This window comes from Rhinopithecus roxellana, chromosome 2 (assembly GCF_007565055.1).
Source record: "Rhinopithecus roxellana isolate Shanxi Qingling chromosome 2, ASM756505v1, whole genome shotgun sequence".
Classification (NCBI taxonomy): domain Eukaryota; kingdom Metazoa; phylum Chordata; class Mammalia; order Primates; family Cercopithecidae; genus Rhinopithecus; species Rhinopithecus roxellana.
In genome coordinates, this window is record NC_044550.1 from 168,115,746 (window position 1) to 168,143,009 (window position 27,264).

Consider the following 27,264-nt stretch of genomic DNA (forward strand, 5'->3'; position numbering starts at 1 on the left):
AATTGCAGACTGGCCTTTTCAAGGGAAATACCCAAGCCCTGCCCTAAATTTTGCATTCGGCTGCCTTAGCACTCTGCGTCCTCACACCGACCCTGGGGTCCTGTTTGTCCAGAGGCAGCGTGGCACCAACCCAGCTGTGTGTGCTTTGGAGCTGGATACTCCTAAACACGTTTGGGTTTGAACCCCAGCTCTGATCCTGCCAGCAAGGAGCCTTAGAGCAAGTGCCTTAACCTTCTGGGCCTCAGTTTCCCTCATCTGAAAATGGGTGTGATCAAGTCACCTCCCAGGGATGTTTTCGAGGATAGAGGTAAGGACGGCAGGAGCAGCTCAATGTGCTGGCTACTTTTACCTTAGCGTAAACATATAAGAGAGTGAAAAGGCATCCCTGAAACTGAAGCCATGTTTTCACAAGCTGTCTTTATGGCTCATTGATTATTTGAGACGTTGGCACACAGATTGGGGCATGAAGTCCACAGACAGGTGCAGGTCAGACCCATGGCTGTTTTAAGAACTGTGTCACATGGCCTCAATGGCAGCACATAACAGCATCAATTCATGTATTAATAGTTTTCCTTTGTCATAAAAGCAAGTTGGGAAGGGCGTAATGAGGCGAGCTCTCTTTGGGATGCTGTCACGTGGATTCACCCACGGGTCTGAAACCAGGTCTGGCTATGGAAGGTTGGTCACCAGAGGCCCTGTGGGAAAAGCACCAAGCCCCAGGTGCAGTCACCCTCCCAGCCTGGCTCTGTCCCCAACGTGCTGAGCAACACCAACCATGCCTCCTGTCCTCTCTGATCAGCAGGGTTCTCCTGGGACTGAGAGGGCAAGGCCTGGGTATGCCCAAAGCCTCCTCCCCAGCCTATCGCCTCGGGGTCTTCACCTGGCTTGTGGCCTCAGCGTCTCTAGGACCTTGTGAGAGATGCACGCTCACAGGCTGCCCCGGTCTCCTGAATGGGAATCTGCATTTGGAATGGTCCCTGGTGATTCGGGTGCACAGTAACGTGGAGGAGCTCTGCCCCAACACTTCTTTGGCCCAGGAAAATACAGTGATGGTTGTTTCCTCAGGGGATCCAGCCCGGTGACTTTGGCCTGGGAAGTTGTGATTTTTGAGACTAACAGCCTGGCCAGCCCCTTGCCTACCACCCAACTGGGACTCATTGTGTTTACATCAGTGTCACGCAGCTTTACTCTCTAGGGTCACATGGGATCCCAAGTGAGGTAAAGGAAACCTCTGCATCATTCATTGAGCACCTACTGTGTTCAGGCATCCTGCTGGGCACAGCGTACCAGGTAAGTAACTGAGATTGTGAATCATTTGGTCTTTTGGTTGAGTCAGTGGAGCAAGAGATTGAGTGACTTGCCCAGGGTCACACAGCGGGTGAGTGGCCTCCTTCCAAGGGGCCCCTGCACCACACACCCCCTCCAGGCTGCACAGAGGAAGCCCAAGGTGTCCGTTTCTGGAGGTACCCCCTGGAGAGGCTGGTTAGATGGGGACCCAAGGGGAGGCCAGAACTGCCACATCCTCCGGTATTGTCCCCTCCCCCTCTACTTTCTATTTGCCCATCTTCCTAATTAGAGAAAAAAATTCTACACTCACTTCCTCTATTCAACCTTTCACTTAAAAAAAAAAAAAAAATGCAACTCCCACCCCCTTGGTTCCCAGCCTCGAAGGGAAGCCGCCCTGGCCAGGGGCAAGCATCGCAGCAAACCACTTAGCAAACCGCAAATTTCAGAGGCCTCGTCACATCTGCGTTTTATCAGCTTTTTCCGGATAGTATTACCCTGAGCAATTGTCTGCAGATCGACCGACAGCTGAGACGTTCAAGTGCTGAATTACGGAGAAAGGGCCGGAGATAAAGCCGAGCACATGTATCCCATCAAAGTAATGAAAGCCGCCTGCCGCCAGGCCGCCCTGCTGCCTCCTTCCTAGCCACCCTGCCGCCCCGCAGGAAGGCTGATTAACCCTTGCGAGGCAGGGGAAGAAGAGCAAGGGTCATCCAATACTCAGGCTAATCAGGGTCCCAAGAATGGGAGGGGGGCGAGGGGGGTGGGCCGGAAAGAACAGCCATCGCAGAGGGCCACTCTGACCTCAGGATTAGACCTGCTGCATTTCCTGTCACAGGATTTGGTGGGACGGCAAAAAGGCGAATGAATAAGAACTTGGTGCCCACAAGGTCCCAGGGACACTGCCTGGGTATTAAACATTCCTAGAGGAGTGAGGGCAGGCCATTTCCTCTGAGCAAGGCTTGCCTTACTGTGAACGGATGCCATGTTTGCAAGAGTTGGTAATAATATTTGCTGAGCACTTACTATGGACTGGGCACCTTTGTTCCCCTTGCTTCCTGGCCCACCCCATGGTGTGCTATACCTGGAGCTCATTGCATTGAACTCCAGTGTTTCCTAGTGAGGGGTGGACACCAGGATGTCCCCAGTCCTCTGCTCCCATGACCAGTGCTACTTGGGTATCTGTGTTCTGCCCTTCTAGGGGCCTATGTAACAACTCCCCGGCATCCATACCTCCACAGCCCAGAGTGGGGTCTCAGGGATGTGGGCTGTACCTAGGCCTAACTTCTGTCCGGACTGACCAGCACGCCTTCAGAAAGACTCTCGGGTTTACAGTACACGAGAGTGCACAGCTCTCCCAGACATTCCAGGCAATGTTACTTCATCCACTTATGGAAATTTGCCTTTTTCATAGTAAGTCTAAAGCGACGCCGCTGCTTTAACAACTACCAGTCATTTTTGCTGAGTTTGAACATCTCATTATCCTTGCTAACCATTTAGACCTCTCTTCTGCCTTTCACAACCTGTGGTTATTTTTCTATCAGATCTTTGATGTTTTTCTTATTGTTTGGTAAGAGTTCCGTGTATATTCCAAGTAGTCACTATTCATCAGTTTGACTCTTTGCAGCATCAGCCCGTGCATCCTCTGTCTGCTGCCGTGGCCAGGCGGTGCCTCGGGTGGACGGGAATCCTTAGTTTTCACGCAGTCCAATTCTTCGTATTTATCTCCTTCTGTCTTGTGCTCTTAGGGTCTTTGGAGTAGAATCATTCCTTTTTAGGCACAAAGATATCCCCTTATGCTTTTTTGATTGGCTTTATTATTTTAACATTCACATTTGGGCCTTTAATCCATCTGGAGCCCACCTTTTGAAAGGCTTAAGGAAGAGATTATCCATTTTTATTGAAGTAAGACAGCTCTGTCTGATGCAGCGTGCTGTTGGCTGAACTGGACCTTTGATTTCCCAGCAGGGACCTCAGCTTGCTCTGGGGCCCTGTCCTTCACCCCAGGTTCCCCAGCAATGTCTTGGGGAGGGGAACATCACTTAAAGTCTCATTTTCCAGCCACCTTCTCCACTTCCATAAACTGCTGCATAGGTTTGGACATCTTCTCTCTGTTTTGTATTCAACCACAACACACACAAAATAAAGGAGGCCAAGATGACAGAAGATGGTCCTGCAATTGGGACCCCTCCCACCCACCTTCACCCCAGCCTTGCAGCCTTGTGTACATCCTTGCCAGGGATCTTTGCCAGTGCAGATCCCTCTACTGTGAGGGCTTTTCTTTCTTCAGTCCTTCCCATCTGATTGGCCATCTCTCCCCTCAAGAGTCAGCTCATTTGTTCACCAATCTGTGTGATCTGTGCACTAAAGAATAATGGGTATGCTGTTTTCTGGAGGGTTTTCTGGAGAAAAGCAACACAGATGGACGTCTGCAAACCTCATGCAACAAAAGACGCTATTTTCAAGATTTGGAGTAGCTCACAAAAGTCAAGAGAAGTTGAACCATCAGACCGCAGGAAGACAGGAATTGGGTAGCTCTGGGCTTCTACAGAGCAGGAAGTAAGGGGAGGTCAGAAAAACTTGGTGTCAACTCTTATCCCGCCTGGCGTTGCTCTCTCATGCCTGAAGTTCTCAGCAGGGAGCACAAAATTAATTCAGCTTGGGTCACATGCTCAAGAAGGGTCAGATACCATGACTGACCCTCCGCCAACACCGCTTGCGACAGGAAGGAGCTGGCTCCTGGAGGAAAGCACCTCGCAAGGCTTCTGGCAGCCCAGACACGGGTCATCCCTGATGGGCTCTTTATCCCAGATGTGGCCTTGATGAGTACCGGGCCCCTAGGTGGGTCCCACGGTGCCTGCTCAAGGACCTCACAGCCCAGTGGAGGAGGCTAGTTAAGTAGAAAGTGCTCGAAACAAGGTAGAGTGCTGTGACAGAGGGGGCACAAGGATGGGACCCCTAACTCCAGGCAGAGCATCAGAGAAGGCTTCCTGTAGGAAGCAGGGCTGTGCTGGGCATTCACAGAGCTGCAGGAGCTGGTTGAATGGAGAAGCGGGGGAGGGTGTTCTGAGCAGAGGGTGAGCAAAACATGCAGTGAGAAATAGACAAGCAGTTGACGTGGGAATGCCTTTCCTCCTGAGTAACAGAGGGGTCCTGGAATGTTCCATGTGGCCTCAGGGTCTCTGGGGCCCCACTCAGGGTTGGGTTAGAGAAGCCTGAATGCTGGATGAAGGAGACTTCCTATGTTTCTGATCTGACTTGAGAGCTTTTTGATGGCTGGGAGGGCTGGGTACTCTTTCTTAAGACATTGACACAACAGCCCCAAAGAACTGACTCGATCATTAGGGCCAGACCCCTCATCTCGGAGTAGATGAGAAACTCCAGACGAAGGGGAATCTATCTGAATGACTCATCTTTTCTTCCCCTGGGACTCCAGAAAGCATCTGCACTATTCCATTTCTGTAGCAAAATATCTCCATCCTCTTCTCTCTGCCACTTCCACAGAGCTCATTTGAGACACACTAATCTAAACCAACCGGATCATGGTACAGAGGGGAAAACTGAGGCCCAGAGAGAGGAAATCCTGGCCGCAGTTTGTTCCTTGAGTCTCCTTGTTGAGCTTATAGAGGGTCAAGGCTGTGGGGTCAATTCTTGTGCTAAAAAAAAAAAAAAGTCACATCCTACCTTCATTTGAAAGCCATGTTGTTATCCATTCACAATCACTAGGCTGGCTAATTTAAAAAATGGAAAATAAATGTTGGTGAGAATGTGGAGAAATCGGGAACCCTTGGGTATTGTTGGTGGGAATGTAAAATGGTGCATCCACTGTAAAAAACAGTTTGGTGATTTCCTAAAAAGTTACACATAAAGCTACCATATGACCCAGCAATTCCACTCCTATGTATATTCCCAAGAGAAAGGAAAAGTGATGTCAACATGAAAACTTGTACATGAATGTCCATAGCAATGCTACTCTCCATTGCCAAGAGGTAGAAACAGATGTCCATCACTGATGAAAGGATAAATAAAATGTAGTCTGTTAAGGCAATGCATTATCATTCAGACATAAAAAAGAATGAGGATCTACAGTGTGGGTGAACCTTGAAGACACTGTGCTAAGGGAAAGAAGGCATACACAAATGGGCAAACACTGTATAATTCCATTCATATGAAATGTCCAGAATTTGTCCAAGAAAATCCATAGTGGAAGAGAGCTGATGAGTGGTTTACAGGGACTTGGGAGAGGGAAGAAGGAAAGTGACTGGGGAATAGGTATGGGATTTCCCTTTGGGGTGATGGAAATGTGCTGGAACTAGATAGTGGTGATGGCTGCATAGCATGTGAGTGTAACGTACTAAATGCCATTGAATTGTGCATTTTAGAATGGTTACTTTTATGCTAGGTGAGTTTTACCTCAATAAAAATTAGAACCAGGCTGGGTGCTTACACCTGTAATCCCAGCACCTTGGTCGGCTGAGGCAGGAGCATCATTTCAGCCCAGGAGTTCAAGACCAGCCTGGGCAACATAGGCAGACCTTGTCTCTACAAAAATAAAAAAAAATTAGCCAGGTGTGGTGGGCGTACCTGTGGTCCCAGCTACTTGGGAGGCTGAGGTGGGAGGACCAGTTGGGCCCAGGGGGGTCAAGGCTGCAGTGATTCTTGATCGTACCTCTGCACTCCAGCCTGGGCATCACAGCAAAACCCCAGCAACCCCAGTGTCTACATAAATACATAAAACCATGTTGTTTATGTCTGAGGGACTTTTGAATGCCATTCTTACACTGTGTCGATTGAGGATGACGTGAAGTTGCAGCAGAACACTTATCGGTGTGGGCCCTGTTCCGAGCCCTTACAGCTCCTCTAGTTCTCACGGCAGCCCTGTCACAAAGCTATCCTCATTATTACCATTTTACAGATGGGGACACTGAGGCCCTGAATGATAAAGCAGACAGCCCTATGTCATCAAGGAAGGGTGGAGCTGTGATTTGAATCCAGGTAATTTGGCTCCAGAGCCCATGCACTAAAGCGTCGCAGTGAGACCCTGACTTCGAGTAAGAACCCAAACCGCTCTCAGCCCTGATGGTGCAGTGTGGATCAGAGGATCAAGGGGCGGTGAGGATGGATACCCGGGCCTTGAAGGTGCTCCACCAGGATCGGAGCCACCCTCCCTCAAAAGTGCTTTGCTTGGGCTTGGTGGGCCTTGAAACAACAATTTGAGGCTTCCTATCCATCCCCATGGGTTCCCTGGGTAATCATGATTAATGCCAGGACTAGGAGCTAGGTGCACTCAGGGCCCTGCTCACAGTGACTGGCCCTGTGATCACCCACCCCGGCCCCTCATTACCGGCCCCTGCTGCATAGTGGGCAGCCTGTGGATTCCCTAATGAATTCTATCAGCCTAGTGTGCAGGAGATGGACAGATAGAGAGGCCAAATCCCAAAGTGGATTTATAAGCGGAAATTCAGGGATAAATGCGGGGTTGGGGTAGGTGAGGGGAGTTGACCACATCCACTGCTAAATCTCAGATTGCAAGAGGAGCTTAATTCGTAAGGCTATGTGCTGGAAAAGTCTGCATTAGCCACTTTGGCGTGAGTATATCTCTAAAACCACTAATGAAATTGTACTTTGGTCAATCAACATTTCTGGGGCCAGTGGCATGGGTAATTACTGGGCTTGCAGTTGTACTTTTAGACAGGGAAGCCAATGTGGTCCCTGGAACACGCAGTTTTCTTCAACACCGAACGTTTGTTTTTCCATCTTGTGGGTAGTGAGCCTTTCTTGAGCCAAAATATATGTAGCTCACCCATAAAACTTGTATTTTGTAGGAAAGGGAGGATAAAAGCTCCATTGACCCAGCATCCATCTCCTGCCACACTCTGCCTGAGGCAGGCTCACGTGGATTATTGCTTGAATCTGGGAAGTGGTTATTCTTGCAGGTGGGAAACTGAGGCTTTGGGAGATGGGGTACCATGTGCAGGGTCACAGAGCAAGTTGGGATGAAACAAAAAAAACCCGATCCAGTTCTGTGAGCCTGAAAAGTGAGTTCTCTCTGCTTCACTGATAGCTCCTGGCAAGTGCTGTGGATCCTCGGGGAGCTGGAGGGCTGAGACTGTCTCAGAAAGCCGGCTTTGGACTGGATGGGGTGTAGGGAGTGAGTGGCAGGAGCTAAGTACAAGGCAGGATGGGGCCCAAATGCCTTGCTCAGTGTCTGAAGTGTCCATCAACCTGTTTCCCTCTCCTGGCCACCTGGGAGAGGACTCTGGAGTTTCCTGGATTCTGGAGGTCAAACCATCAGGCATGCACTTCCAATAAGGCCTTACACCTGCACATTAGTTGAAACTCCAAAAGCTGTACAGAGCTTTGGAGGACACATCCTGGCATGGCCATTTACAAGCTGTGTGACTTTGGGGCAAGTTGCTCAGCTTTCTTCTCCTACAAACTTAAACCCTGATCTCAGTCTATTGTCAGCCTAGGAATAGCTGCAATAACAAAATAAGCAAAAGAAAATAAATCACTATTGGAATGGAGGGAAAAGAATACATCTCAGCCATGTACCAGCTGTGTGCCCTTAGTCAAGTTACTTCGCCTCTCTGCACTCAGTTTCCTTACCTGTAAAATGGGCATATTTTACCTACTTCGAAGGTATTGCCTGTCATTAAATAACACATTTAATTACATTAAATGAGTGCTCATTAAAGCACTTAGCAAAGCTCCTTGCATATGATGTTCAAAAAACTGGCTGTTTTATTGCCATCATCATCATCATCATTATCACTGTAATTACCACCATCATCACTGCCACGATTCCCACTACCATCACAGTTAGCATCAGCATTATCATTTTCATTACCATCCTTATTACTGTCATTGTCATCACCATCACCATCACAGCCATGATCATCACTAACATTACCATCATAACCATCACCATCCTCACCATTACCACCACCATCAACATCATAATCATTAGCATCACCGCCATCATCACCAGCATCACTACTGTAACTATCACCATCACCATCATCACCATTGCCACCACCATCATCATCAAAATCATTAGCATCACCATCATCATCACCACCACCATCATTACCAACATCACTGTTGTAACTATCACCATCATCATCATTACCACTGCCATGATCATCACAATCATTACCATTACTATCATCATTATCACAATAGTTACCATCATCATCATTGCCACCACCATCATCATCAAAATCATTAGCATCACCATCATCATCACCACCACCATCATTACCAACATCACTGTTGTAACTATCACCATCATCATCATTACCACTGCCATGATCGTCAAAATCATTACCATTACTATCATCATTATCACAATAGTTACCATCATCATCATTGCCATGGTTTCCACTATCATCATAATTAGCATTAGCATTATCATTTTCATTACCATCCCTACCATTGTCATTATCATCACCATCATCGCCATTACCAACACCATCATCATCACCACCATCATCACCAACATCACCATCATAACTGTAACCATAACCATCATTGTCACAATCACCACCATTACCACCACCGTTGTCATCACCATAATTTTTATTATTGACATCATCGATTGTCATGATCATCATGACAATCAGCATCATCTTCATCATTATCGATTGTCATGATCATCATCATCATGTCATGATCATGATCATCATGACATCAGCATCATCTTCATCATTATCATCCCTTTCGTCATCACCACCACCATCGTCACCACCACCATTATTACCATCAGATGGACTGATGGTGTTTCCATGGGACAGACCAGTCATGGTAAGTCTGTATGATGGTTTAGGACTTGAAGCTGATTTTTTTTGGCTTGTGGTAGTTAAAAATACTATCCTGGCATTCTCTCCACTGTTTACTGTTTTAGAAAATCTATTAGAAAATTGCTTTCTTCCCAGTATGGTTCTCAAATAGCCAGCATCAGGATTTTCCACTGGCATCTTGGAATGTTCTCATCAGAAATCTCCTGAAAGGCATGATCGTTGAAGCTGGGAGATTTGCCCAAGGGCTGTCTGGGAACAGAGCTCCTAATGCCAATATTATTTGCTCATGCCTAGCTCTTTTCAGCAAACAGAGGCCTTTCAAACTATTAATATATAAACCAACAGCACAAGCACTTTGAAAGGAGAAGGGTATGGGGGCAGGGTGCATTCATCTACGCAAGCTGCCGTGACAAAATACCAAGGACTAGGTGGCTTAAACAACAGAAATTTATTATCTCACAGTTCTGGAGGTTGGGAAGTTTGAGATCAGGTGTCAGCAAATTTGGTTTCTGGTGAGGGTTCTCTTCCTGGCTTGTAGATGGCTGTCATCTCACTGTGTCCTTTCCTCTGTGCTTTCATAGTGTTGTGGGGGGTCGGGGATGGGAGGGTGGACAGGGCAGGGGAGAGAGAAAGGGAGAGAGAGAGAAACCTGGTGTCTCTCTCTCTTCTTACAAGGACACCAGTTCTATTGGATTAAGGTCCCACCCTTGTGACCTCACCTATCATTTATTACCTCCATAAAGGCCCCATCTCTAAATATAGTCTCATTAGGGTTGAGGATTCAACAGGTGAATTGGCAGCCAGGGGACACAAATAAGTCCATTAGAGGGGGAAAGGGCATATTTATGAAGCATGTGCCATGTGCCAGGCATTGAACCAGGCACTTTCATAGATACCATTTCATTTGAGTCTCAAGAGGACTCTGTGAGGCAGGCAGTATTATCTCCATTTTATGAATGAGGAAACTGAGACCTGGTGAGTGTAAGCAAATTGTTCAATACCACACAGCTAGTAGGACCTGGGATTCTAGTTCAGGTCTATCTGACTTCAAATACCACCCTTTTTTAATATCAATTATTCTCAACGAATGCTCCGTGGACCCCTGGACGTTCTCTGAGGTCTTTGAGGTAAAATCTTGTGTTCATAGTAATATTAATTCAGTATCCTAATGTTAATATTAATACTAATACTACTAACACTAAGTTATATTTTACTCTGTTGACTTATCACTGATGATACAAATCCAACAGTGGGCAAAACTGCTAAGGCTTAACTGGAATCAAAATGCTGGCCCCAAACTATACCATACTATACTATACTATACTATACTATACTATACTATACTATACTATACTATACTATACTATACTAATAGTTATGGTATTGTTCACCATCATGCAGTCAGCAAAACATAAACACATAATCTTGAATGAAGCAATAAAATTCCTTAAGGATTGTCAAATCTCAATCTTTGAGAGCGTCTTTTTAGCATTCTGTGTGACAAAATGGGAAGCCTGCATAAAGCACTTCCGCTGCAGATAGAAGAAACACAGTTCGTTATGCAATCATTTGAGTGGTAAAAGAAACTCACTGCCTTCTTCGTGGAGCACCCTTTTTATTTAAAAGAATGATTGACAGGCTAACCATGGTTATTCGGACTTGTGTTTCTGGCAGACACTTTCTGAGAATGAACAAAGTGAGCCTGTCGCTTCAAGGTGAACAGCTAATAGTATTTATTGCCAGAGAGATTTGAGCTTTTTTTTTTTTTTCTTGAGACAGAGTCTCACTCTGTTACATAGGCTGGAGTGCAATGGCGCGATTTCAGTTCACTGCAACCTCCGCCTCCCGGGTTCAAGCGATTCTCCTGCCTCAGTCTCCTGAGTAGCTGGGACTACAGACACACACCACCACACCCAGCTAATTTTTGTGTTTTTACTAGAGACGGGGTTTCACCATGTTGGCCAGGATGGTCTTGATCTCTTGACCTCGTGATCCACCCACCTCAGCCTCCCAAAGTGCTGGGATTACAGGCATGAGCCACCATGCCAGGCTGAGATTTGAACTTCTAACAAAACTTAGAGTTTTAGAAAACTTGTATCCATCATTGTGAGCTTGCTCTCCAAATGTAAAGACTTTTTTGATGATAGTATTAGCGAATGTGCTTTCTTTTGATATTGTAAAATTGATTGTGTCAACATTTGGCAGTTCTTGTAAGTCGGTGAACCAGCATTTTCCAATGACTAATGCATGATGTTTCAGAATCTCACATAGTCAGAAGATACATCCAAAGTACAAGACAGACTAGTGGATTTTAATGTGACAAAGAACAAAATGTTCACTGATGTGTTTTCAGATTCCACATTAAAAAACTATACTACTGCTTGTCAAGTTTTATGTAGTATCAAGAAATTATCTGAAAAGCCTATAAATATATTTGTCCTGCATCCAACAACATATCTGTGAGGCTGGATTTTCTTTATATACTTCAACCAAACAACCTCACAACAGATTGCAGAAGTAGATAGGAGAATTCAACACTTCTATTAAACCAGAAGATAAAAAATTTGCAACAAATAAGACAATGCCACTCTTCTCACTCATTTTTTTTAAAAAACAGGTTATTTGTGTTAGCACATACAAGGTTTGTTATTATTGTTTTTAAATGAATTAATAAATATTTTAGAATAGTTTTGGTTTTAATATCTAAATGCTGGTAGATTCAGAACATAAGCAAAAGCTGTTTAGGGATCCTCAGTAATTTTTAACAGTACGAAGGAGGTCGAGTGCGGTGGCTCATACCGGTATCTCAGCACTTTGGGAGGCTGAGGCGGGCGGATCACTTGAGGTTGGGAGTTCAAGACCAGCCTGGCCAACATGGTGAAACCCCATTTCTACTAAAAATACAAAAATTAGTCGGGCATGGTGGCAGGTGCCTGTGATCTCACCTACTCAGGAAGCTGAGGCGGGAGAATCACTTGAACCTGGAAGGTGAAGGTTGCAGTGAGACAATATTGCACCGCTGCACTCTAGCCTGGACAACAGAGTGAGACACCATCTAAAAAAAAAAAATGTACAAAGGGGTCCTGAGATAAAAAAGTTTGAGAACCACTGGTTAGTCCATCTTGCAGACGAGGAAATCAAAGCTGGGGAGAGGATGGCAATGTGGCTGAGGTCGCCATGATGGAAATTCACTCAACATGGTGGGAGGGCTGGTGATGTTCCTCCCAGACTCCCCAGCAGCTGGAAGATGGAACTTTGCTGTCGGCCCTCTTTGGGATTTTTTTTTTTTTTTTTTCTGAAGAAAACTGAACCTGGACTTGGGCTGGAGTCATCCAAACTCACGCCCCTTTCCAGGGTCAGCTCCACCCAGGGCCTGCCCAACTGGGCATCAAGACCTGGCCTTTTGTCCCAAACCAGGAAGGCTCTGAAGGGTCATCCCTGATACAAAGCCCTGGGGAACCTGCACTGCAGTTCCATGCCTTCCTCCGCTCAGCCTGCTCCCTCTGCGTCTGCCCCATAGGTATGGAGCCTCAGAACACGCCCTAAGAACCGTCCTGCCCACTTCCTGGGGGACCCACTGTGACAGCTGATGGGAATGCACACTGGGCACCTCAGACCCCAATCCCAGGCTCTTCCACTGCAGGAAGGTCTCAGGACATCAGCAGAGGGTTTGGGTGACACTGAAAACATTTGTCCCATCCCTGATTCGCAAGCCACCACAAAGTCAGCTCCTGATGCTCCATTGTTTGATCAGCGGGGCGAGGGAAGCTGCACAGTATTCAGGATCCTTCATATTGGTGGGTCATTTGAAGAAAAGACAGTCCAGTAAAGTGCTGCCTAAAGGGAACTGATTAATTACCCAACTTTTCTCTGTGTACCTACTGTGTGCTAAGCATCTTGCCAGATCCCAAGGAGCTCTGTCGCCTTCCTGAGAGGAGCCAGGGGATGGGGGAGAGAAACCTACAGCTACCATTCTCTGCTGCTCAGTCCAGCGTTCTTTTCCTGAGAACTCACAGTCTAGAGTTTGGGGTGTGGCTTCAGAAGCCAACACTCTTGGCCTCGAACACCCCTCTGCTACTCTCTGCCTCAGTTTCCTCACCTATGAACTGAGATAGTGATGTACCTACCTCCTAAGGTTACCTTGAGGAACTGAGAACACATAGCAAAGCTTTTGCCGATTACTAGAGCTATTACTAGAACTTCTCCATTCAGCCCCAGTCCAGACCCTGCATGGGGTCGTCTGTAAAAGGATGGGGAAACGTATTCTGCCGTGAGGGACCAGCATTAGCCAGGGTCTAGGGTTGGAGAGCGTGTGGCTCTATTAGTCTACCAATGTTCCTTGAGCATCTGCTCTGTGCCGGGTCACACACCAGGCGGGAGGAAGGAGACTTGACGCCAGCTTCACAGTGCTGACAGAGTTATGCTGGACGTGGCATCAAGCAAAGCACTACAGCAGTCACTGTGCAGCCACCACCGTGGCTATTTGGAGAGTGGAGAGGAGGGCAGGGACTGGCTGGGACTGAACTTAGGCCTATGTGGGGCTTTGATGGGGTGTGGAGGGACAGGGGTGGGGAGGGCCCAGACCAACTACAGTCAGCACTGAATTCAGATTGAGGAATGCAGACCTGATCCTCTGCTGGCGCTAAGCAGCCTTCATTAGGTTCACAGCTCTCCTCTGCCTAAGTTTGAGAGACTTCAGGGTCAAGGACAGAGCACCTACAACTCAGAAAAGCAGTTTTGAGCCTATAATTCTGGCACTTTCTACCTCCATTCAAAGTGCATGAGAGATGAGAACTGAGCTCTCTAAATGTGCTTGTGTATAAGAGGGGAGTGGTTATCTGATCAGAACCTCGGTCTCTCAGAGGTAGGAGAAGCCTGTGCAGCCATTCCTGGATGCATGAATCCACCCTAGGACTTTCCAGACACAGGTTCATGCAGCCCTGCTTGCACACCTCAAGCGACAGTGAGCTCATTACCTTACTAGCTGGGAAGCTCTCTCCATTCTCCTGTTGAGGCGAAGGCCTTCCCTTTGCTGAAGGTCTTCCTCTTCTATCTCTTGCTTTTATTGCGACCGATTTCCCTTCCAGGCTTGCTTCTGGTTGTCTTTCTCCCTATCTTTTGCCCTTTCACTCTTCTGCTTCCTTCCTTCCTGTGTTCCCCAGGCCTCCCGCTCCCATGCTCTCCCTGCCTCAAACCCCTGGAGTCCCATTCACTCACCGTTACCTGAGCATCTCCTGCATGTCGCAGGAACAGAGGGGTTAACTGGGTCAGTTCTTGCTGTCGTGGTGCAGTGGGGCCCTGCCCGCGTGGTGGATGAGGTGTGAGGGGTGAGGGAGAAACCATTTGTAAATAAATCTCTTCTAGCCAGAAGACTGGAAAATCACAGAATGGAATGAACATGGAATTCAAACCCAGATCTGCCCGAGTGGGAACAGATCCCATTTCTCCTGCCCCTGTCTATGTACACCAGTGACTTTACTTTTCTGAGCCTCAGTTTCCTCATCTGGAAAGTAGGTAGATTATGATCTACTTCTCTGGCCTGTTGTGAGGATAAAATAAAATCTGGTGTGTGAGCCCCTGGCACACAGTGGGTACACAGCCCTCCTGTTGGGGTCCTCCTGTCCAAATCAGCAGGGCCTCAGAGCAGCTCCCAAATTCCAGCGCCTGGCAAGTGGCTGGCAGGTCAGATTAGGGACCTATGTTAGCAACTTTCCAGTCAGCAGAGGTCGGCCAAGCAATTGACTCCACCAGACTCTGGGCTTCCCTTAACCAATTTGGACACAAGGAACAGCCACAGCACAGGCCTTGGCATTCCTCCTGTAACCCCAGCTGCCACGTGCCTAGGGAGGAGTCATGGCCTCCAATGGTGTGGCCATGCTAACCAAAGAGGGCCAGTGTACGCTGGGCAGCTGCTCCTAGGGGTGAGCCCATGATACGGCTTGAAGGCCAGTGTGGCTGAGCCCGGTCCTTCATGCCTGGCTGCCTAGGGCCTGGGGCCTCTCCCCTCCACCTGAAAGGCTGGGCCTGGGCTCTGGTGTCAGACGCACCTAGATTCAAACTCCCTGCTGCCATTTTCTAGTTATGGTCCTCTGGGCAAGTCACCTCTCTGACCTCAGTTTTCTCTTCGGTAAAATGGGAGTAAAACGATGCCCACTCCACCGAATCACTGTGAGGGTGAAATGGGAGAAAGGATACTTGGCACTGCACAGGTGGTCATTTGGGAACTGCTGTTTATTAAGGTGAGTTTTCCCACTAAGGTCAATGCCAGGAACAGACCTGAAGAGAATCTGGTCGCTCATATCTACAGGAAATGATAAAAAATGGAGCAGGACCTAAAACCATGCCCAGGGGGTAACAGTGAATAGCTGGCAAGGCTTGGTCTGGGGAGGTCCTGGCAGGAGTGAGGGGCTCACCACATAGCTGTTGACTAAAGGAATGAGAAGTCACTCAGGAGAACTTGATCTCTGCCTTCAACTACAGGTGAGAAGGAAAAGCCAGCTTCATCTCTGAGGGGCTAACAGGCAGATCAAGATGAGAAAGATGTGAGGAGGTAGGGCTCAGGGTAAGGAAGTCTCTTCCTGCAGCCAGGGCAGTCCAAAGATAGAGAAAGAAGCTTCCGTGAAAGTGAGCTCCCCATCACTGGAGGTGTATAAATCTCGTTGGAAGAACTGTAGGCAGACGTGTTATAAAGGGATTGCTGCACTGGGTGGAAACTTTATCTCTGAGATGTCCAAGGTACTTTCCAACCCTGAGAGCCTATGATTCCAGGAGAAGTTTTCTCTTCCAACTCCAAGATTAATGAAGGTAGCCTAATGCTGTTGCCAACAACCTCGTCACTCATTGCTTCATGCTGTGGAAGTGTATTTCTTGGCCAAGTAACAGCTCCATGCAGGTACTTACCAGCGGCCTTCCTCCAGGCAGTGACTCAGGCATCAAGGCTCCTTCCACCTGTGGTTCCACCATCCCTCGAGTCTCTGAGTTCTTAGATGGATGCTGTGCATATGGCTAGACAATGTGGGAAAAGAAAAAGTGGAGGATCACACGGAAGATTTTCATGGACCAACCTCAGAAATGGTGCACTTAATGTCTCCCCATAGTCCATTGGCCAGAACTGCAAGGGAGGCTGGAAAACGCAGTCCAGCTGGGTGCCCAGGGGAAGAGGAAGCGGGCATGGTGAGAAGTTAGTCACTACCTTAGGAGCTGGGGCTCTCATCTGTGCATTCATCCTTCATTTATCCATCCAGTGAGTGCTCAGTGAGCACCTACTGTGGGCCAAGCCTGTGCCCTGGGATATAAACATGAATTGGACAGTCCTCTCTCTGGGAGTCCACACCTAGGTTCGCAGCCCAGGCACATCCACCAGCTATTGCCTGCAGTTTGGCAGTGACAACCATGATCTAAAGACGGGATAACTCATGACCTCCATCCTAGCACCACCATATGATACGGAAATGATCTCTCAGGGCCCATGTCCCTCATCTGTAAAGCAGGAAGAACACCACCAAGCTCAAAGGATGACGCAATATAAGCAAGGCGTGGGAAGCCCTCTGCAAATGGGAGTTAATATCCCCTATGTCCACATCCTCCAATATCAGTCCTCTCTGAGTGTTTTGGGTTGGATCAGGAGATGCTGTGTGCCACAGTAGAACAGTGATGGCCTTCCACACACCCCGCAGGGTGAGGAGTGAACGTGGTTTGGTCAGGGATACAGGAGGTTTTTGCCCTTAAATCCTTGGCAGGTTGGTAGTGACCCTTCTGTCCTCACAAAGAGTGGCCTGAACAGAGGTGCCCAGTCCCAGCTCCACTCACTTTAAGGACTGGGGAGGGAAGAGTCTGAAGGGAAAAGTACCTGGAGCCAATGTGTGTATTCCTCCATCCCTCAGTGCATCAGCCTCACTACAAAGAATAATCCAGGGCAGTTTCTCTTTTATCTCAGAGCCTAATCTCAAAGGGTTGCATTACACAGCCCCGGGAGAGTTTTCCCAGAATGGAAAAACTTAATATCAGAGAGGTTTAGCAAGTTTCCTGCTGTCACAGAGCTGAGTGGAAGAGCAGGGATCGCCACCCAAGCTGGCCTGCTTAACGACATCTTTAGGGACATGAGTGTCAAACTCCCAGGGGAAACTCTGGTTCTAGCTCAGCCATTTTTGCCTCCTGTGTAAGCACTACTTACTTTCTTTGAAAACAGAGATGATGGGAATGTCTTCCCATCTGCAGTTTCCCATTGCCAAACTGCAGGCAATAGCTGGTGGATGTGCCTGGGCTGCGAACCTAGGTGTGGACTCAGTGAGAAATATTTTGTGTAAAATCTTGGCCCCAGGTCCAGCACATAGCAGAGACCAAACTGAAAGGTGGCACGGTAAGGTAGTTAGGAGCATGGACACTGAGAGTCAGCCTCCGCCACTTAGTAACCGTGACACCTTATGCAAATGCATCTTCTTTGTGCTTCAGTTTGCTCATCTGTTAAATGGAGATGATGAAATACCTGGTAAGTATCATGTAGGCATAGGTTTATTCTCATCTGTACATTGATGTGGTTGATTCCTATTAGTTTGTTAAGCTACCTACTCTGCAAATAGATAAGATCAAGGTGTCTTAAGCTAGAGTTTTGCATTTTTACTTTATAGTGCCTGGAAAAAAAAGTTCAGCAATCTCAGCTCTGGGAAGGATGTTTGAGCAGAGAGAAGATTGAGTCTAGGAATTCAACTTCCTCCACTTTACTGATGAGGAAACAGAGGTCCAGAAAAGGAAAGGGGTTTACCCAGGAGCTTGCGACTCACTCAGTGCTAACCGTTTAGGCTTTGCCCACTTCTTTCTGTTTTAGAAAATGATGCCAAGCCTTGCTTAATGTGTGTGATGGAAACCTGCAGAGGCTCCAATGAAGCAGTCCTGGGCCATGATGGGGAAGCCTTGTCTCTCCAACATTAGCCTGGGTTTTGCATTTATTCTCAATGTGAGTCTCCTTTCTTCTTCTTTCTGTCTTATGCCCTGCACATCCCCTCTCAGGCTAAGGTAAACAAGTTGGAGAATTTTAGAATTGTAGCCATATAGACCCTCAGGCAGCAAGAGGTTCTAGACTCCACATTTCAATCCTACAAACATTTATTATATTAGGTGCCAGACCCCGAACTAAGGGGATTTAGTGGTAAATAAAACAGACATGGTTTCTGAGCTCACAGTCATGCTGGGAGACAGACGCTAAACAAATAACCACAAACAGGTCTGGGCTGGGTGATCTTGAGCAAGTTTCCCCTCAAGCCTCAGTTTCTCCATCTATAAAATAAGATGAATAACCCCTACATCCCAGAGTTGACCCGAGGATGAAATGAAGTAGGTAGAGACAGGGGCCACCACATTAGTAGACATTCTAAAACGTGGAATTCTTTCCTGCTCTCCCTGATTGTGGAAGGAAAGACCGCACTTGGATTTCTAAGGCTTCTCGAGTAGCTGAAGAAGAGGGTGATACAAATAAACAGGACGGCATGCTCTGTGCCAGGCCGGGCCGGGGCTCTCTCAGCATGGCAATTCCACTAGGTCTGAGAAGTTGAAAGCAAAGATTATTAGCTGAAAATGCACCATTGAGCCTGTTCGTTCTCCAGATAATCCAGTTTATGTATCTGATAAAATGGGATCAAAATGAGAAACACATTTCCAAAAGGAGTTGGAAACAGCATTGTCCTTCCTCCAGAGCATTTTACAGCCACAAAATCATGGTGATTCACGAATGTTTCACGTGATCGATCCTCAAGCAGTAGCGAGGGCAGCACTGCAGTTACCCAGGCCAGGGGTGGACTCCGGCTTCACCACATGGAAGCTCCGCAGCCGAGTGGGCGAGTCACAGCTTCTGTGAGCCCTGGTTTTCTCATCTATGAAAATGGAAATAAATCATGTCTGCTGAACAATGTTACTGGCGTGTAATTGAAACTCAAAGGGAACCGCAGAATGTAAGTTTATGAGAGGGAAAAATTGATCTATTTCATTGTGATACCTGCAGTGTTAAAACAGTACTTAGAGCAGTACTAGGTGCTCAATTAAAACATTCATTGAATTAACAGTACACAGCAGTGCTCAGCAAATACTTGTTGAATGGACAATTTACTAAATATAGGCATATAAGTATGTCTTTCTAGCCTCACAGCATTTCCTGGATATCCTTGTTTGTTTGTGGAATTTTTGTTGTTGTTGTTGTTGTTGTTTTGTTTGTTTGTTTGTTTTGTTTTTTTTTTTGTAGATGAGACATTGGGACTCAGAGAGGTGAAGTAATGTATCCTGGCCCATGCACCTAATTAGGGGCTGCCTCTTACCTTTGAACCCAGTTGTGTTTGATCCCATATGCCTTATATTTTCCACTGCATCTAGAAGTTTCTTGGAAGTTGTATCAATTAGGAATGCTTTCCACAGAATCTTAAGCTATAAAGCACAACAGTAACTTAAGCGATAAAGATGGACTCCTCTTCCATGAGAAGTGGGAGGTGGCAGTTCAGGACTGGGGCAACAGCTGAGCATTGGCATCATGGAACCAGGCTATTTCCAGCTTCCTCTTCTGTCATCCTCCACCAGTTGGCTTTTTGTCCTAATGGTTGTTGCTTTATGGTCACAAATGGCTGCTACAGCTCCAGGCATCACAACCAAGTTCAAAGGCGGGAGGCAGGAAGGAAGGAGGGGGTGGTGCATTTCCTGAAATGCTTTCTTCTTATATCAGCAAAGGAAAAAGGGAACCAGAGGCAGTTGTCTCAGAAGACTTCCCCTTAAGCCTTGCTTGTTAGATTGGCCACATGGCCAACCCTGGGCTGCAAGGGCGGCTGGAGAAGTGGGCCTGCAGCAAAGACTGACGGGATGGCCAGAGTCGCCCAGGCCAATCATGATTGTTCCACCGGGGACAGGCTCACTGCTGCTCTGAACAAAATTAGGGCCGGATGGTGAGGGGAAGGGAAAGGGAGTTGCTCCCTTCGAGTTTCAATTACACGCCAGTAACATTGCTCAGCAGATATGATTATTTCCATTTTCATAGATGAGGAAACCAGGGCTCACAGAAGCTGTGACTCGCCCACACAGCTGCCCAGCTTGCGCGTGGTAGAGCCGGAGTCCACCCCTGGCCTGGGTAACAGCAGTGCTGCACTCGCTGCTCTTTGGGGGTCGATCACATGAAACATTCATGAATCACAATGATTTTGCAGCTGTAAGGGAAGGGCAAGGGGGTGTGGAAACCCAGACAGACCTGGAAAAGACTTGGCCACACCTTCATTTAACAAGCTAGGAGTCCAAATCCAGTATGACTGCCCAAGGACAAGATCTGAAGGAGATCTAGCTTTGTACTGATTTTTGGAAGCAATCTCAGTGAGCAGGGTTCCTGGAAGGTGCCCCACACGAGAGTGTTGATTTTCTCTGCATGCCGACACAGCATTCCGCAGCCATGCCGGGAGGGAGAGTCCCCTCATTCAGTCTGCTTTCAGTTCTTCAGATCACATCTTGGAGAAGTGATTAGTAAGTACAATGCATGATCCTTGATGATTGCTGGGATTTGCAAAGAAAAAGAATCTAAAGAGCATGATTGGGTTAATTGGGAGGAAATTTGAATGTAGATTAATAAGCACATGATAGAATTGAATCAATGTTAAATTTCCTGAGTGTGAGAATCATTGCTGTGTTTATGTACAAGAATGCCCTTGTTCTAGGAGATATGTGCTGAAGTATTTAGGAGACAATTCATGTTTGTCTCACACTTGTCTACAAATGGTTCACAAAAAATATATATGCATGTGTGCACACGTGTGCGCACACACACACACCAGTCCCCCTTTATCCATGGTTTCACTCTCGTGGTTTCCATTAGCCTCAGTCAACCGTGGTCTGAAAATATGAAATGGAAAATTCCAGAAATAAACAATTGAGAAATTTAAAATTTTGCAATATTCTGAGTGGCCATGATGAAATCTCATGCTGTCCCACACCATCCTGCCAGGACATGAATCATCCCTTTGTCCAGTTGGTCCACGTTGGAGACACTACGTACTGTTAGTCACCGAGATCATCTGCTCCTGACATCCAGCCATCAATATCATCCTGTCTCTATGATACAGGATCACCCAAAGCAGGTGTTCCTTCTTCCAAAGCATCATCAGAAGGTGACAGCAGCCTAATCTCCCTTCATCTTATCATGCAGGCGTGTTACCAACTCATATTGTCTCAAGAAGAAGGGGGAGAGCAATACAAGATGATACTTTGAGAGAGGGAGAAAGCATTCACATAACTTTTATTATAGTAGATTGTTATAACAGTTGTTAAACTCTTAGTGCACCTAATTTATAAATTAAACCTTATCTTAGATATGTATAGGAATAAAACATAGTATATATAGGATTCGGTACTATCTGAGGTTTCAGGTAGCCACTGGGGGTCTTAGGACATATCCCCTGTGGATTAGGGAGCACTGCTGTACACAGCCGTGCACATATCTGTATACATAGATATACATATAAATACATATACACATATACATACACATTCAAAGAGAGAGAGAAGAGGGTGAGACAGAGAAAAAAGCAAATATCAGCATTAATACCCAATGCATCTAGACTCTAAAGAAAAGTCATATAAATGTTCCCTGTGTTATTCATGCAACTCTTTAGTAGGTTTGAAAATTTTCAAAATAAAACGTTGGAAAAATAATAAATTAAAACTTTTAAAAGTGAGAACGCTTAAAGAAAATATCAAGTAAACACACAATGTGTTAGCGGGCATTAAACCGAGCCCTGCTGTGGGGCGTCTTGGTGGCCAGTAGATCCCGCATTCCAGTGTCAGTCGGCCCCAGGCCTGAGTTCCTCCTATGCCGGATGGGGATGAGGTTGGTCACGGCCTCACAGGTGTGTGGTGAGCATTGTATGAATGACGTGCGTAGAGTCCTCAGCACCAAGCCTGCCCCAGAAGCCAGGTTTCAAAGAAGGGTGACTGTGATGTGCGTCCCTGTAAGTACTACTGGGCCTGGGACATGGGAGGCAGGAAATTTGATGTAACCTGTGGGAGACCCGAACCTGGTGACTTCACCTGTCTGAGTCCCTCCAGAAGGGGATAGCTGGGGATTAAAGGCACGAAAAGACCCCCCAACTTACCCCCCACCGACACCCCCGCCACACACTCTCATATCTCCTCTTCAGAGAGATCCTCTCCATCGGCTTAGGAGTTGGGGTTGGGCGAGACAGCTGGCCTCTGTGCACTGGGATGGAGCTAATTCCATTTTCCAGTCCCTGTGTCCCAGCACTGGGGTCCCCCCTCCTCCGGGGCGGTGGCCATCGCCTGGCAGCTCAGAGGAACCTGGAGCTCCTCTTTCCCAGCCCACTAGGGCAGGCCTGACAATCCCCACTGCCGCAGGGAGGCTCTGCCATCCGTGTGCTAATCCCATTACCCACAAATGAAGATGTAATCACAGCCCTTTCAAAGGGCTCCCAAGGCAGATCCCTCTTTGGAAAGAGAAAAGCAAGTGCAATTGTCCGAGCCACTGACTTCTGAAGCTCCCGCTGGGAGGAGGGGATGCAGAAGTTATTTAGGGCCGGCAGCCTCTCAGCTGGGAAGGGACTGAAATGGCGGTCAGGGCGGAGACAGCCGGAGTGTGGGTGATGAGTTAGGACCAGGTGGTGGGGTGGGGTGTGCAAGGTACTGAGGCTCCCCAGCTCCCACACTGACCTTGCTGCGACCTCACTAGAGCTACAAGCCTATGCCCTGGGATATAAACATGAATAGGACACAGTCACCTCTCTGGGAGTCCAGACCTAGGTGCACACCCAGGCACATCCACCATACCTCTGTTAGCACCATGAAGCTGGGGCCAAGTCTCCTTCCTCCCACCTGGTGTGTGACCCAGCACAAAGCAGACACTCGAGGAACATTGATAGACTAATGGAGCCACACACTTTCCAACCCTAGGCCTTGGCAAATGCTGGTCCCTCACTGCAGAAGATGCCTCCCCATCCTTCTACAGACGACTGAGATCTCCCCCTTGCAGGGTCTGGACTTGGGCTGGATGGAGAAGTTCTAATCTTTACTGTGACCTCAGTTAGAGATACAGAATTTCAGGGCCTCCCATTGTGCATCTTTCAAATGGGTGCAAAGGTCTTATCTGATACGTTGTTGAGCAGCTGTGTGTGGAGGTAAAATATAAATGGTGACACGGGCACAGATGTGAGGGCCCTGTTGATGTCAACGTCACGTTATATGAACAGTAGTAAACTTTCCTCAACACTGACTACATGCCCAGCACTTTTGTACTACTACTTTCATTCCCATTTTACAGATGAGGAAACTGAGGCACAGAGTGGTTAAGTGACTTGTTCAAGATCACAGGGCTGGAGAGTGGTGACTAGTTTTAATGGCTAGGAGAAGCAGGAACAAAAGCTACCATCTGCTTGGAACCATTGTTACTTTTGAACAGAAACTCTGGTATTTGGCAGACAGTAATGAATTCATCTACTTTTGCACAGGAGTAGGGTTATCTTGCCCTTTGACTGTGCCCTTGTAGGCCAGCAGGAGTTCTGAGATTCAAGGCGGATGAAGGGAGTGAACCATGACCTGGAGTGGAAAATGTGTCCTTGGGGCTATGTCCTCCGTGCCTTGGGTCTGGGCTCCACGTGGCCCTCACTGCCTTCTAATAATCATTGCTGACTATGTGTGAAGTGCCTTGTGCTAGGCACTGTCCTGTGTGAAATCAGTGGCATGCTGGGAAATGTTTGACAAACAGCTCTTGGAGAGAGAACTCCAATCCACAGCATTTCCCTTCATGGTGTAAATAATCCCACTTCCCACCATGGTGGATCTCAAAGCTATCAACATGAGGTCACTGACAGGGAATTGGGAGAGGTTGCATACAACTGGGTCTCCTGTGTGGTTCCAATGCACTGATCTTAAGAACTCACAGCACCCTGATTGGGGGACAGCACTTTTATTACTGCCAGTTTTGTAGATTAAGGCATTAAGACATGGAGAGGTTAAGACAAACACTTCCCAAGATCACTTGTCAAGTAAATTCTGATGCTGAACCCTTGTCTCTGGGAACCCAGATGAACATGCTGCCTTCTGAGCAGAGGCCTGTGTCTAGCTCCTCTCTTCCTGATCTTCTCAGAGCTAAGTCTACCCCCAGTTAAACTCTACTCTCCTTAAGGGCAAGGATCCCAGCACAAAGCATGAGCACCAGACACAGACAAAGCAACAAGGAAATATTTGGAGAATTGAATTGAATGCTTTGATTTCAGTTGGATCAACGAACTCGTCCAAGGTCACACAGAGGGGCAATAACAGAACCCATGACTGGAACCCATTACTGGAACTCATGACTTTTGGCTTCGGATATGAACCTTAAGTAGCACCTTCAGTGTCAATTCTGAGATTATTGTCACATCCAAGCATGGACATGAAGATTTCTGTTATTCCTGGGAGGGGGCAGAGGGGCCGTGGCTTCATACTTTGCATTTTTGATGCACCTTTGCCCCCTTTCTTTTGTAGTGAAAAGCATGACCCAGCACCTTGTATGTGTTGGAGGCTGAGCAAGACCAAGGGTACCTGGAGGGAGGAGGTCTGAGATTTATGGGCTACTTGATCATTTTCGAAGTTTTTTTCATTTGCTGTGGACTGAATATTTGTGTCCTCTCAAAATGTATATATTGAAGCCCTAATCCCCAGTGGGATGGTATTTGGAGGTGGGGCCCATGGGAGCTAGTTAAAGTTAGATGATGTCATGGAGATGGGACCCCCATGATAGATTTTGCTCTTACAAAAGGAGAAAAAGACAGGATAGGTTTCTCTCCACTGAATGAGGATGCAACAAGAAGATAGTCTGCAAACCAGAAGAGCACCCTCACCAGACACCAAATCTGCTAGTACCCTGATCTTGGACTTCCCAGTGTCCAGAGCTGTGAGAAATGTTTGTTGGTTTGTTGTCTCAGCCACCCAGTCTATGGTATTTTGTTATAGCGCCCAAATAGACTAAGACACATGATGTCAGTGTTTCCTAAACTAGCAATGCACTGGGGGCAACCAGTGCAACATGGTTGGTGATATGTGAATGAACCTTTTAAAATGTTAATACTTTTGCATTTATTTTAATATGTGTTAAAATATTTCTAGTGTATTATATCAGAAATAGTTTTCACTGCAAACAACAAAACAAAAAATAAAGAAAACAGCAACAAAAACCAGTGGCTTCAACAGGAAGTTTATTTCTCCTCTGCTGTAAGTCAGGGGCTGGCATGGCATGGGATATGGTTTGGGTCTGTGTCCCCACCCAAATCTCATCTCAAATTGTAATCTTCAGTGTTGCAGGAGGGGCCTGGTGGAAGGTGACTGGATCATGGGGGTGGTTTCTCCCATGCTGTTGTTGTGATAGTGAGTTCCCACATGATCTGATGGTTTAAAAGTGACACTTCCCCCTTCTCTCTCCCTCTTGCTGCTGTGGTAAGACATGCCTTGCTTCCCCTTCCCCTTCTGCCATGATTGTAAGTTTCCTGAGGCCTCCCAGTTATGCTTCCTGTTAAGCCTGTGGAACTGTAAGTCAATTAAACCTCTTTTCTTCATAAATTACCCATCCTCAGGTAGTTCTTCATAGCAGTGTAAAAACAGACTACTACAGAAAATTGGTACCAGAAATGGGGCACTGCTATAAAGATACCTGAAAATGTGGAAGTGACTTTAGAACTGGGTAATGGGCAGAGGTTGGGACAGTTTGGAGGGCTCAGAAGAAGACAGGAAGATGTGGGAAAGTTTGGAACTTCCTAGAGACTTGTTAAATGGTTTTGACCAAAATGTTGATAGTGACAGAGATAATGAAGTCTAGGCTGAGGTGGTCTCAGACAGAGATGAGGAACATATTGGGAACTGGAGTAAAGGTCACTTCTGCTATGCTTTAGCAAAGAGACTGGGAGCATTTTGCCCCTGCCCTAGAGATCTGTGGAACTCTAGAGAGATGATTTAGGGCATCTGGTGGAAGAAATTTCTAGGCAGCACAACATTCAAGAGGTAACCTTTTTCTAAAAGTATATACTCATATGCGTTCACAAAGATAATCTGATATTGGAACTTATGTTTAAAAGGGAAACAGAGCATAAAAGTTTGGAAAATTTGAGGCTTGACCATGTGCTAGAAAAGAAAAACCAACTTTCTGGGGAGAAATTCGAGCCACTGGCTGCAGAAATTTTCATAAGTAAAGAGAAGCCTAATGTTAATAGCCAAGACAATGAGAAAAATGTCTCCAGAGCATTTCAGAGACCTTCATGGCAGCCTCTCCCATCAAACACCTAGAGGCCTAGGAGGAAAAAATGGCATCCTGGGCCAAGCCCAGGGCCCCACTGTTCTATACAGCCTCAGGACACTGTGCCCTTTTTCCCAGCTGCTCCAGCTCCAGCCATGGCTAAAAGGAGCCAAGGTACAGCTTCAGCTATTGTTTCAGAGGGTACAAGCCCTAAGCCTTGGTGGCTTTCATGTGGTGTTGGCCCTGCAGGTGCACAGAATGCAAGAGTTAAGGTTTGAGAGCCTCTTCCTAGATTTCAGAAGATTTATGGAAACAACTAGATGCCCAGGCAGAAGTCTGCTGCAGGGGTGGAGCCCTCATGGAGAACTTCTACTAGGACAGTGCAGAGGGGGAAATGTGGGATTGGAGCCCCCACACAGACTCACCACTAGTGCACTGCCTAGTGGAGCTGTGAGAAGAGGGTCATGATCCTCCAGACCCCAGAATGGTAGATTCACTGACAGCTTGCACCATGCATCTGGAAAAACCACAGGCACTAAATGCCAACCTGTGAAAGCAGCCTCAGGGTCTGTACTCCACAAAGCCATAGAAGTGGAGCTGCCCAAGGCCTTGTGAGCCCACCCCTTGCATCAGCATGCCGTGGATGTGAGACATGGAGTTAAAGGAGATCATTTCAGAGCTTTAAGATTTAATGACTGCCTTGCTGAGTTTCTGACTTGCATGGGGCCTGTAGTCCCTTTGTTTTGGCCAATTTCTCCCATTTGGAACTGGAAGATTTACCCAATTCCTGTAACCCCATTGCATCTTGGAAGTAACTGACTTACTTTTTATTTTACAGGCTCATAGGTGGAAAAGACTTGCCTTGTCTCAGATGAGACTTTGGACTTGGACTTTTGGGTTAATGCTGAAATGAGTTAACACTTTGGGGGACTGTTGGGAAGACAT

General features: G+C 47.0%; 1 long non-coding RNA gene across 1 annotated transcript; it reads left to right on the forward strand.

The window, feature by feature from the left end:
• LOC104657712 lies at window positions 1-25,737 on the forward strand. Its single transcript, XR_747324.2, has 3 exons — window positions 1-307; window positions 2,486-2,697; window positions 23,374-25,737. It is a non-coding gene; the product is annotated as an uncharacterized LOC104657712 (long non-coding RNA).
• The last annotated feature ends 1,527 nt before the right edge of the window (window positions 25,738-27,264 follow it).